Source organism: Lethenteron reissneri, chromosome 63 (genome assembly GCF_015708825.2).
Source record: "Lethenteron reissneri isolate LAM-NWPU_2019-01 chromosome 63, ASM1570882v1, whole genome shotgun sequence".
Taxonomy (NCBI): Eukaryota; Metazoa; Chordata; class Hyperoartia; order Petromyzontiformes; family Petromyzontidae; genus Lethenteron; species Lethenteron reissneri.
Window position 1 is genome coordinate 3,489,091 of NC_083841.1, and position 11,513 is coordinate 3,500,603.

Genomic DNA, 11,513 nt, shown 5'->3' on the forward strand with positions numbered 1-11,513 from the left:
AGTTTTTTTTTATTCCGGTTATGTAATGGTTTCGGTAACACGAGAGGACCAAGATAGAAAATCGGAGCCTACAGTGAGCAGCTCAAAGTCAATCTGGCTTAGAATAGATTCCTTAAAACGAATCTATAAATCAAATCTCCAAAAACGGGCGCCAGTTAATCTCTTTTCCTGTGTTAGAGAAGTCGCACTCGCACGCGGACACATCATATCCATCCAGCTTTGAAGATTTCAGGATCACAGGGGCAAGCAATGTTGGTGAGCACCTATTAACGCTAGCATCCCACCCCAGTGGGTTAGTAGTGTGATCAGCACCGTGTTCGACCACCCTGTATCGTCAATTTCTCAGAGCCCTGAAGAAAGGCATAGGTTTTGCCCTGAGCCTCAGAGATTTCATCGGACCTCAGAAGAGACCTCATCTGGCATTTTGCCCTGGCCCTCCAATATGTCGTTGGTCCGGCCCTGCCAATGCTGCAGTTTAAACGCTGCATTAGATACCCGCCTTAGGAGACAGCTAAACACGAGGATCACATATCACTTGCCGTTGTCGTTAGAACACAATTGAGAATTGAACCCAGGTCCTCCAAGAATGTAAAGCACAGTGTGCCAACCACTGCACCGCCAAACACTCCACACACAGCCTGCATCGCCCTTGCTGCATTTTTTTTTCCAGTTGAGCTGTATGTGGGTGTACGTATGTTGAACTTATTTCGCGCCGTACGTACCCAACCGTGCTTATCGGAGGTGCGAGTCAATGATGCTCAGTAAGTGCCCCAACAACTGTACAGTACTCTGAAACTGAATTCCCTTCCCCACCACTGCCTCTTATCCATCATTGGGTCCGGGTTTGATAGTCCACGAAATTGGCTTTCGTGTGTCCGGGTCACAGCAACTGATTTCTACCGGTATCTTTCATGGGTTTTCGTGTTGAACGTTATGACAGCAGTGTACTGCGATAACAGACCTCGTCCCGAGTGATAAATGTCTGGGTTTTGATTACAGAGTGCACAGATTGGTGGACCTAATCTGTCCCCATCACCACCGGATGCCCCGAAGCATCAAGCCACATGCCCCATTGGCTGCTATCTAAACAGCTCGGGTTGCCACTTGCCATAATTTTTCTAGGATTATTGATGTTGCTGTTCTGGGAAAGCTACGTATTTCCAGCACATTAACAGTATTTGTGTTTTTTTCAGTTGCATAATAATAAACCACTGGATACGTGTTCTGCCCCACGGCAGATATGGGGGTGTGTTTTCACAGGAACTTCCTGATATGATGGTGTTGAGTTTGGTCACGTGACCATGACGTTACAATTTCGATTTAAAGCTTTCGTGACTGCAGGGATTCATCTTCTTGGTTCTTTCGGTAAAGTCATTCAGACGCTGTCCTCCCTGACAGACCTGGTCTTCACCTGAGGACGGCTGCTTGCGTTGTGGCCGAAACGTCGTGAGAATTATTTATAATGTTTTATTTTATTATTTTATTACTTCCCTTCTACGTGACTTTACCGAAAGAACCAAGAAAAAGGACCTTACAAGTTAAGGGTCTCTAAGCCACGAGGCCAGGCAGGGGTGTCGGCCATTGCAAAGAGTACAAAATGGAGGCAATACGTTCCTTCGGAGTGGGCAGGTAGGAACTTGGTTGGACAGCTCATTCGTGCACGACAGAAAGCTCGCGGTCACGTGACGCACTTCAACCAATCCGGGAGTGTACTACATGTTTGGGAGGGGCTATGCACGACAGGCAAATACTCCCTGGTGGGCAGTGTGGAACTGTTGTTCCTACCTGTATAATTAGCATCTCAGTGAAGACGGGTGCATCTGTTCATTGTGGGACTTTAAGAAGCATTGTCTGTAAGTTCGTTTATGTTCTTATAATATTGGGAATGCCGTTATAATTCTGTGAATGCCTTTATAATGCTGTTAAATTGTTATGATAAATATGAGGCCTAGTTAACAACGAAGCCTGCCACTTGCATTATTGTTTATGTTATTTGTAGTTGTATGAGTCAAGGCAGACTTGTGCTCATGTAGTTTTAATGCGTTCTTGAGAGCAAGGATGAAGAAGTATCTCATCCACAGTTCAGTGTTATGCGCAGCGCTGTACATTTGGGCTGCAGTATGGTGATTACACAAAGTGACCTTATTTAACACAGTAGCTTATTCTCTTGTTGTATAGCTATTCAGTGCTAATGTAGGTGCCTAGTCCATCCAGGACCTATTATTGAGATTCATGTTATCTAAGACAATGTTATGATGCTGCAGTGTCCATTCATTGTATTCATATTGCAAGTATTAACAGATGCTATATTTTGTGCTGTGTTTTTCCATCAGTTTTACCTCGTTCTATTCATTCAATACGTTGGAGTCGGATGTTCACCCTGGCTCTGAAAGTTTATTGAATGCGAGGTTAACTACTCGATAGTGGTGCAACGCGCAGCGTACCTCGAGGCCGAGACACAATTAATGTACATGCAGTCGGCTTCCCTCTTCCCGGTATCGTGAGCTGTTCTTCCTCCAATGATATGTCCTGGGTCTTTTTTCCCATTCAATCAGAGGTGGTAAACCTACACACAGCTAAATCTTGACTTGAAGCTTTCGTGACTGCAGGAATTCATATTCTTGGGTCTTTCGGTAAAGTCACGTAGATAGGTTCAAAGAAAATAACGATTGCTTGTGTTGCGATCGAAACGTCGTAGTTTTTTGTTATTTTTGTTATTTTCTTCGAACCTATCTCAGTGACTTTACCGAAAGAGCCCAATAATATGGACTACACACAGCTGTTACACATGGCAATGATCCGTGGAGAATATCGATCACTCGCGAGAAGGCGCAACATCCTCCGACTTCGCTCACAATCTGGGTGCCCTCATACTCAAGTGGCAGATACATTTTAGGCAGAATTATCCATACAGGAGGTCTGCGAAAATTAAAACGTCCCCATATCGACCGTTGTTTTCACGGCAGTTGAAACACTGGGATAGTTTTTTCAGATGTCTGGTTGGCGGTGGAAGAGTAGACCAAAATACATTACAGAGGGGCTGTCTGGACCAATGGAGTGACGCGTGCAATAAATTGCAGGGCTGCAGCTTAACTTTCAGACGACTGATAATTGTTTTTTTACCCTTCTATCTGGAAACAAAACTGACACCTTTTTTTGTTGCCAGATAGAAGGGTAAAAAACCAATTTTCCAATTTTTTTACTGGCAAATGAGGTTCCAATGGTTTCAGACGACTGTTAAATAAAAATGAAGTTGCCTTTTTCTGTAGTAGCCGGAGCCGTACCCAGGGTACACAGGGAATCGGGGCGACTGCCCCCCCACTCTCCCTAATTGCGCTTCTGCGTCACGGTCTCAGATGTAATACTTCCGGTTTAGTGTGCAGGCGTCGTGGGGGAGGGAGCTCACAGTGTGATTTGCCCCGGTGCCCCCACCCTTCCTATGGATGGCCCTGCCTTTGACCTCACATGGAGGTCAAAGGCATAGAGGGAGGTCCTTTGACCTCCCTGTATGCCGATGAACAGGGCACCACGGTGGCTTGATGCTAACTACCCTCGCCTGCTATACAGGGGGTTGTGGGTTAGATCCTGACCCTGACGATTGGATATTTGGAGTTTGCATGTGTCTCTCCCCGTGGTCACGTGGATTTTTCTCAGGGTCCTCCGGTTTTTCCCTCCACACTTAAAATTAATGTGACTATTTGGCTGCTACACATTTCCACGTGATAAGCCACTTCGTGGAGCTATCATTTGTGGCCGGTTCTGAAAAAGAGCTATGCAGCTCAGTAGAGCTTACCTGTTAAAGTAAAAACATAATAATTTACAGTTTAGCTGATTAGCACGGTCGGCTACATACGGTGCGAAAGGAGTTCAAAATACATGCATGGCGTACCAGTCGAAACATTCTCCACATCAGACATGGAGACCCACGAGGTCCCTCAACCAAACCATCTACATCTGCAAACGACTGAATATAAACTGTACTCGAATATAAAGCTCTTTTGTCAATCCACTGCTGGATGAGAGCCCTAACTGAATCGACACATTTACACTGAATAACTAAAAATATTTTTAGGAAAAACTTTTTGTGGCCAGTTACCTGGGTACATTTAAAAACAGGGAACCCCCCCCCCCAACCTCCCACGCCACATCCTGCCTCCCGAAGGGTCATGTTCGTGCTTGTCAAGGAACCGAGCCAATAAGTGGATGTCAAAAATAATCGGGACACATATGCACCTCTATGTACCGTGGATTATCGATTATCCGGCGGCTTCGGATTTAAAAAAACGCCGGACAATCACTAAATGAATCATTATTTTTAAAATAGCTTATTTTTGCTCATTCTTGAATGACATGTTTTTGGGTGTTGTGTACACGTGTAATGTAGGACTCCGGAGACAATACACTATAGAGGCACCTTATTTATTATCTAAACTTGCACTTACCCTCGCTAGCACATAACACAACACTGACCGCTAGCAACGATGGCACCAACTGACTAGATAGCTGGCTGACTACCTAGCAGCGGCCTCGTCGAGCGATGACAAAGACGGCAGCGACGACGGCGGCGGCGATGAAGACGGCAGAAACGACGAGACGACCCCGACTCCCACGGACAGCCCAAAGCTCCCTCTCTCGCCCCCTTTTATGCCCTGCCCTGGCCACGCCCCCCTTCTCGAGCCTTCTTGCTGGTTCTGGGGGCTTCTTCAAGATGGATTACTTCCGTGACCCTCCCTTCCATGACTCTTGCTCCAGTTCTTGCCCCTTTGTGGACACTGCCGTGTATCCTGTCTCCCCTTGGGTGAGTGCACCCGCAATTGCTACTTCTGGCCGCCAGTCGGCGCTGCTACACTACACATGTTTTTCTGGTGTTTTAAATGTGTTTACAACATGAAAGTGGCATAAATAAAGATACAAATAGACAACAAATGTATATCCAACTTTAAAAAGTTACCGTATTTACTGTGCCGTATTTGCCACTCCATCCTCGAAGACTCTGCAGCATGGGGGTGATGTATAAACAGTAGTGCATGATTTTAATTGTTTAAGTTGTATGTTGAGTATAGTGTATCGTATATATTTTACACTTTGTCACACACGCCGATCTCGATCACAGCTCTTGGAGCGGTTTCACCGAATCGGGCACTGGGACCACCGGATAATGTTGGAAGCAGCCAGATAATATAATCTATGATCAATTGTATGCTGAACTTCTTTCGCACCATACTTAGGCAACCGTGCTAATCGGTGGTGCATTGTTGAGTCTCTAGGCAGCGTTAGTCTAACGGTAGTGTTAGTGTATGGGTAGTTTCGTCTATGGATAGTTTCGTCTATGGCAGGGGCGGGGAACGTCCGGCCCGTGGGCCGTATAAGGCCCGCGAAATCACTTGGTCTGGCCCTGCCAAGGCAACCGCAGATAAGACTTGAAATTCAATAAATCTAGGAGCAAACCTGGAAAATCAGTTGCGAGTAGCAACATCATCAATACCAGCTAACATCACACGCCTCACCAAAGAGAAGCATTTCCAGCCATCACATTAGGAGTGAGTTGATTAAATGTTTGACCAAATATAACGGGCTAATTTTTAAGTTAATAATTTTGTATGGCCGGCGATTGATGTTATAAATATCCAAATGTCCCTTGGCAGAAAAAAGGTTCCCCGCCCCTGGTCTATGGGTAGTGTTAGTGTATGCGTAGTGTTCTTCTATGGGTAGTGTTAGTCTATGGGCTGTATGTGATATATGTATGTTGAACTTATTTCGCAACGTACGGAGCCAACCGTGCTCATCGAGAGGCTAGCTAGCTCTTCAGCCGAATGTGATAAGCCAGGAATTTAACAAAAAACCATGAAATAACAAGAACTGTTCCACTCGTGAAAGTGCACGTACCATGACGTATCACCTGTCTCAAAAAACACGCGTAAAGTGTTCCTGTTCAAATATGCCTTGGTGGCCAAGTGCATACAACTATGCCAAAGGGCAGAGGCGCAACCCTGCAATTGCTTGCTCACGCTACCGCTGGCAGAAGGGCCCTCTCTAAGAGGAGGGCTCTAAATTGGGCCCCCTCTCGAGAGTAGGTTTGCCCTTCTCATCTACACGCTGGTTCGGTACATTGGAGGAGGTGAAGGATGTTACCCACGCCGCTTTACCCCACCACAGGCGAGCTGCCTACACGGTCCAACTGTTGAGTTCTCATAAGCGCTGCGTGGACACAGAGGTGCCACATCGGGAGATCGAATATGTTTGAGCCAGTGGAGGCCTCCTGGATTCTACTGTAAGGCCAAGTGTGAAAACGATAATCCAGCTGTGGGTGCGTGTGTGTGTGCCGGTCATGTAGCCCGCATGCCCAGCCATCGCATGCCTAAACAGCTTTTGTTCGGCCGGATCGAGGGGGCTAAACGGGCGCAGCACGGGCGAGAGAAGATATGGAGTGATGCGGTACAGGAGGACGTGGAGCTGAGTGGACTTGCCGATGACTGGTACCAGCGGTGTCAAGATCGGCCTCAGTGGAGGAGGCTCGTGAAGGACGCTCCTGGGCAGTAGGAGGCAGTCGCCCTCCAACAACAACGGAGGGCGGAGGAGCGACGCTCACAACAACGAGCGGAGCTCAACGAAGTGGCTTATCATCATGTGGACATTGAAAGCAGCCAAACACTCGAAATACGTAATGTTGATTATGAAAAATTCACACGTCCACAGGGAAAGAGACACACGCAAAATCCAAATATACAGCAGCAGACGTCAGGGTCAGGATCGAACCAACCAACGAGCCCCCTGCATACCAGACGAGGTAGTTAACATCTCCTCGCCACCGTGACTTGTTGCAAAGGTTCACGGTTTGAATCCAGCGGGCCGCCCCGGTCATTACCGCGGGCGAAACGACCGTGATGATGCTTCACAACAAGGCCGTAGCCATGGAGTCAAAATTGGGGGGGACCAAATCTTCCAGGATGTCTGGGGGTCCCAACGCAGAAAAATATCTAAATTTGAACACTCATTTCCTGCCTAAAATATTAAAAAATTCACTAACCCATGGGGTGGACTTTTTATTTTATTTTTTACAATAATGTCTAATAGTGTATTGTATTACATTGCTCTGTTTTTTCTTTTTTTACCATTTCTTGTTTCATTGTATGTAATGGCAGAGATTAGGGATTAATAAAGTACAACCATAACCACAATCATATGAACAGAAATCTACGCATTGATTTATATGAAGACAAGTCCAGATATTGTGGCCAAGGTTTAGCAAATTATTGTATTTATTTACATAGCATATAATTTTTTTAATAGCAATATATATGTGGGGGGGGGGGGTATTTTGAGCATATTTGAATATTGGGGGGGGGGGGTGTGGGGGGATGTCCCCCCCCTCTCCCCAATATATATGATAATTACGGCCTTGCTTAACAACAAAGCGGCTTATCACGTGAACATTTTTTTCCCGCAGCCAAATCATAATCCGAAACCCGTGCGTCTCCCCCCCCCCCCCGAGTTAAATTCTCGTTTCACGGCGAACATCAGTGGCGACGGTGCCCCGGGCTCAGGTCCCCCACCCCCACGGACCTCCCCGAGCTCGACTCGGCAGCCAGGTGCGTAACAGAAACAACAACAACAACAAAAAGGCACCGCTCCGCAAACAGGCACCTTGCCCAGGCCCGTGGCACGACAGCCCACACACCACCCCAGCCTAGCTTTAGAAGCCATACAACGAAAGGAGGTGGTGGGTTGGTGGGTGGTGGGTGGGTGGGTGGTTGGTTGGTGGGTGGTTGGGTGGGTGGTTGGGTGGGTGGTTGGATGGGTGGGTGGTGGTTGGTGGTAGGTAATTGGTTGGGTGGTGGGTGGTTGGTGGGTGGGTAGTGGTGGGGTGGTTGAGTGGGTGGGTGGTGGTTGAGTGGGTGGGTGGTTGAGTGGGTGGGTGGTTGAGTGGGTGGGGTGGTTGAGTGTGTGGGTAGTGGTTTGGTGGATGGTGCGTGTGTGTGGGGTGGTTGAGTGTGTGGGGTAGTGGTTGGGTGGGTTGTTGGTGGGTGGTGCTTGTGTGTCATCCGACGATTTGGCAACGGGGGCACTCCGAACGCACACAGTTGGCGAGCCCCCAGCGGCAGCTTGCGTCAAGGAACAGGAGTGGTGGTGGTGGGGGCGGTGGTGGTGGGGGCGGTGGTGGTGGGGGCGGTGGGGGGTGGCGGTGGTGGGGGGGGCGGTGGGGGGTGGTGGTGGGGTTGGTGGGGGGGACCCCGTGTGTATTTATAGCGGGGCCGGCCCCGGCCAGTCGACTTCGTCGCAAGTTCAAGCGGGGCTCTGCGGTGACGGGGGAGGTGAAGGCCACGGCTGGTGGTGGTGTAGTGGTGGTGGTGGCTCCTTCTCACAGGAGGTGAGAGAACTCCCCAAGCCCCTCTCTGACTGTCTCTCTGCCTGTCTCTCTCTGTGTTTGTGTGTTTGTCAGTCAACGTGTTATTGTTGTTGTTGTTGCTGCTGTTCGTTGTTGCGCAGCGGCGGCGCTCGGGTTTGTGTTTCAGCTTCCCCTGTTCGGCGAGTTGCCCGGTATCGATCGATATCACCCCCCACCACCCACAACAACTAATCTGGTTGTGGTGGTGGTGGTGGAGAGTTGTGCCCCCTTCCGATTCCACGCAATCCACGGCCGACGATTTTTCCGAACCGGTCCTGGGCCGACTCCCTCCTAGGTCGACTCGGCCTTAAACCGGTGCGGTGTGGATCGTGATGAGGATCAAGATCATGATTAGGATCATGATTAGGATCATGATCTTGACGTCAGGCAGGGGACTAGGGGTGACTACGATGGGTAACGAACCTCACTGTGGCCGCCCCGTTTGTGTCTATCGCGGCCTCTCTCGGCACTTGCCCCGCACGGCACGGGAGGTTACACGAGGTGGGAGCTTTGTCTTTGTAATGGTTCAGGTGGTGGTGGTTGTTGTTGTTGTGGTTGTTGTTGTTGTGGTTATTGTTGTTGTTGTGGTCGAGAAGCTGTGGCCTACAAATCCCCGGGGTTCGATTCCCACGCTCGAACTGGCGACCGGTTCCATTGGGCTACCCCCCCTAGGTCGACTCAGCCTTAAATACAAACGAGTTACCCCCCCCCCACCCCCACGTGTTGTAAACCATCACCACTTGGTGGGGGGGTGTGTGGGGGAGAGACAAAGGCGGCCGGGGCCGTGGCGTTTGACCACCACCCCCCTTGGGCCTCCCATCATCGATCGCTCCCCGCGAGCGGTTGTCAAGGGAACCGCTCGGGGTGGTGGTGGTGGTTGTTGTTGTGGTGGTTGTTGTGCTGGTGGTTGTGGTGGGGGAGCCGCTCAGGGTGGTGGTTGTTGTGGTGGTTGTGGTTGTTGTTGTGGTGGTTGTGGTGGGGGAGCCGCTCGGGGTAGTAGTGGTGGTTGTTGTGGTGGTGAGGGAGCCGCTCGGGGTGGTGGTGGTTGTTGTTGTGCTGGTGGTGGTTGTTGTGGTGGTTGTGCTGGTTGTTGTGCTGGTTGTTGTGGGGGAGCCGCTCGGGGTGGTGGTGGTGGTGGTTGTTGTGGTGGTGGTGGTGAGGGAGCCGCTCGGGGTAGTGGTGGTGGTTGTTGTGCTGGTGGTGGTTGTTGTTGTGGTGATTGTTGTGCTGGTTGTTGTGGTTGTTGTGGTGGTGGGGGAGCCACTCGGGGTGGTGGTGGTTGTTGTAGTGGTGGTGATTGTTGTGCTGGTTGTTGTGGTTGTTGTGGTGGTGGGGGAGCCGCTCGGGGAGGGCCCCGCCGATAACGGCGCCCTTGCCCGCGCAGGCTACCCGGGTATATGCGGGGAGCTTTGTCTTTGTCTGTAGCCAGGTGGTGATGGTTGTGGTGGTTGTTGTGGTGGTGGTGGTGGTTGTGGCGGCGATGCCCCCCGGTTCGATTCCCGCTCTTGATTAAATTGCCGGTTCTCGTGCCTCCGCCTAGGTCGACTCAGCCTTAAAAACCAAAACGCGAGTCCCCGGTGCGGCGTGTAAACATCAGCAGCACGTGGGGGTGGCGGGGGAGAGACAAAGGCGGCCCTCTCGGCCTTCGTAGATCGCTGCTCGCGAACAGCGCTCGCCTGCCCCCTTCACTGCCCCCTTGACTGCCCCGTTGACTGCCCCCTTCACTGCCCCGTTGACTGCCCCCTTGACTGCCCCGTTGACTGCCCCGTTGACTGCCCCGTTGACTGCCCCCTTGACTGCCCCGTTGACTGCCCCCTTCACTGCCCCCTTGACTGCCCCCTTGACTGCCCCCTTGACTGCCCCCTTCACTGCCCCCTTGACTGCCCCCTTCACTGCCCCCTTGACTGCCCCGTTGACTGCCTCCTTCACTGCCCCGTTGACTGCCCCCTTGACTACCCTGTTGACTGCCCCGTTGACTGCCCCGTTGACTGCCCCCTTCACTGCCCCGTTGACTGCCCCCTTGACTGCCCTGTTGACTGCCCCCTTCACTGCCCCCTTGACTGCCCCGTTGACTGCCCCCTTGACTGCCCCCTTGACTGCCTCGTTGACTGCCCCCTTGACTGCCCCGTTGACTGCCCCGTTGAGGGCCTCACGGAGGGGGAGTTGCGATCTCTGTTCCCTGGTGCAGAGCAGATGTCCCGGGGGGGGGGCTGCAGTGCCCCCACCACTACCCCCCCCACCCATCACCACCATCACCCCCCCCACCCATCACCACCATCACCCCCTCCCACCCACCATCACCCCCCCACTCACCACCACCCACCACCACGACCGTCGGCCGCTGTTGCTGCTGCTGCCGCTGCCCCTTGCTGCTGCTGCAGCTGCTGCCCCTGCTGCTGCTGCAGCTGCTGCCCCTGCTGCTGCTGCAGCTGCTGCCCCTGCTGCTGCTGCCCGCGTTCTCTCTCTCTGTCTCGCGACGCCCGGGAACCATTGTTCAGTGGCGACGTGAGGAGGAGCGGTGGCGCAACGGTTAGCGCACCCGCACGATAACATCTCACCACCACCACCACACCCCCTTCTCCATTCAGCCACCCCGGCCACCGCCGGTCAATCATCTGCCCCCCCCCCCCCCCCCCCCTGTGGGTTCTTCAGCATTCACTGCTTTGCCATCCCCTACCCCCCAGCACCACCGTGATGTTTGAATGATGTGACGATGCCGAGTTGGTGCAATGGTGCATGCATCTTTTTTTGTTAATAAAAAAAAATAACCCCCTCGCCAGATACGTTGTCCTCTGAAGAAGCTCCTCCGTTGCCCGAAACGTCGCCTATTGTGTATATTTTTCGCCCTTTAAGGCCGTGGGGGCTTTATCCAGCAGTGGACTGTACAAGACCTTGCCTTGCACAGTCCGCTGTTGGATGTGCAAGGCCCTGCTTTTACCTCAAAAGTACATAAAAATGGCTATTATTCCCCACTAACTTTGCTTTTATGACCAGGACAGTGATATTTTGAAATTTACCTATTTTCCAGAACATTCCAGATAGATTCAGTGCCGGGTATACTTGGAGTAACTTCTATAACATTCTAGAACTTTCCAGTAATATAAATAGTCGTATAAATACAGGGGCC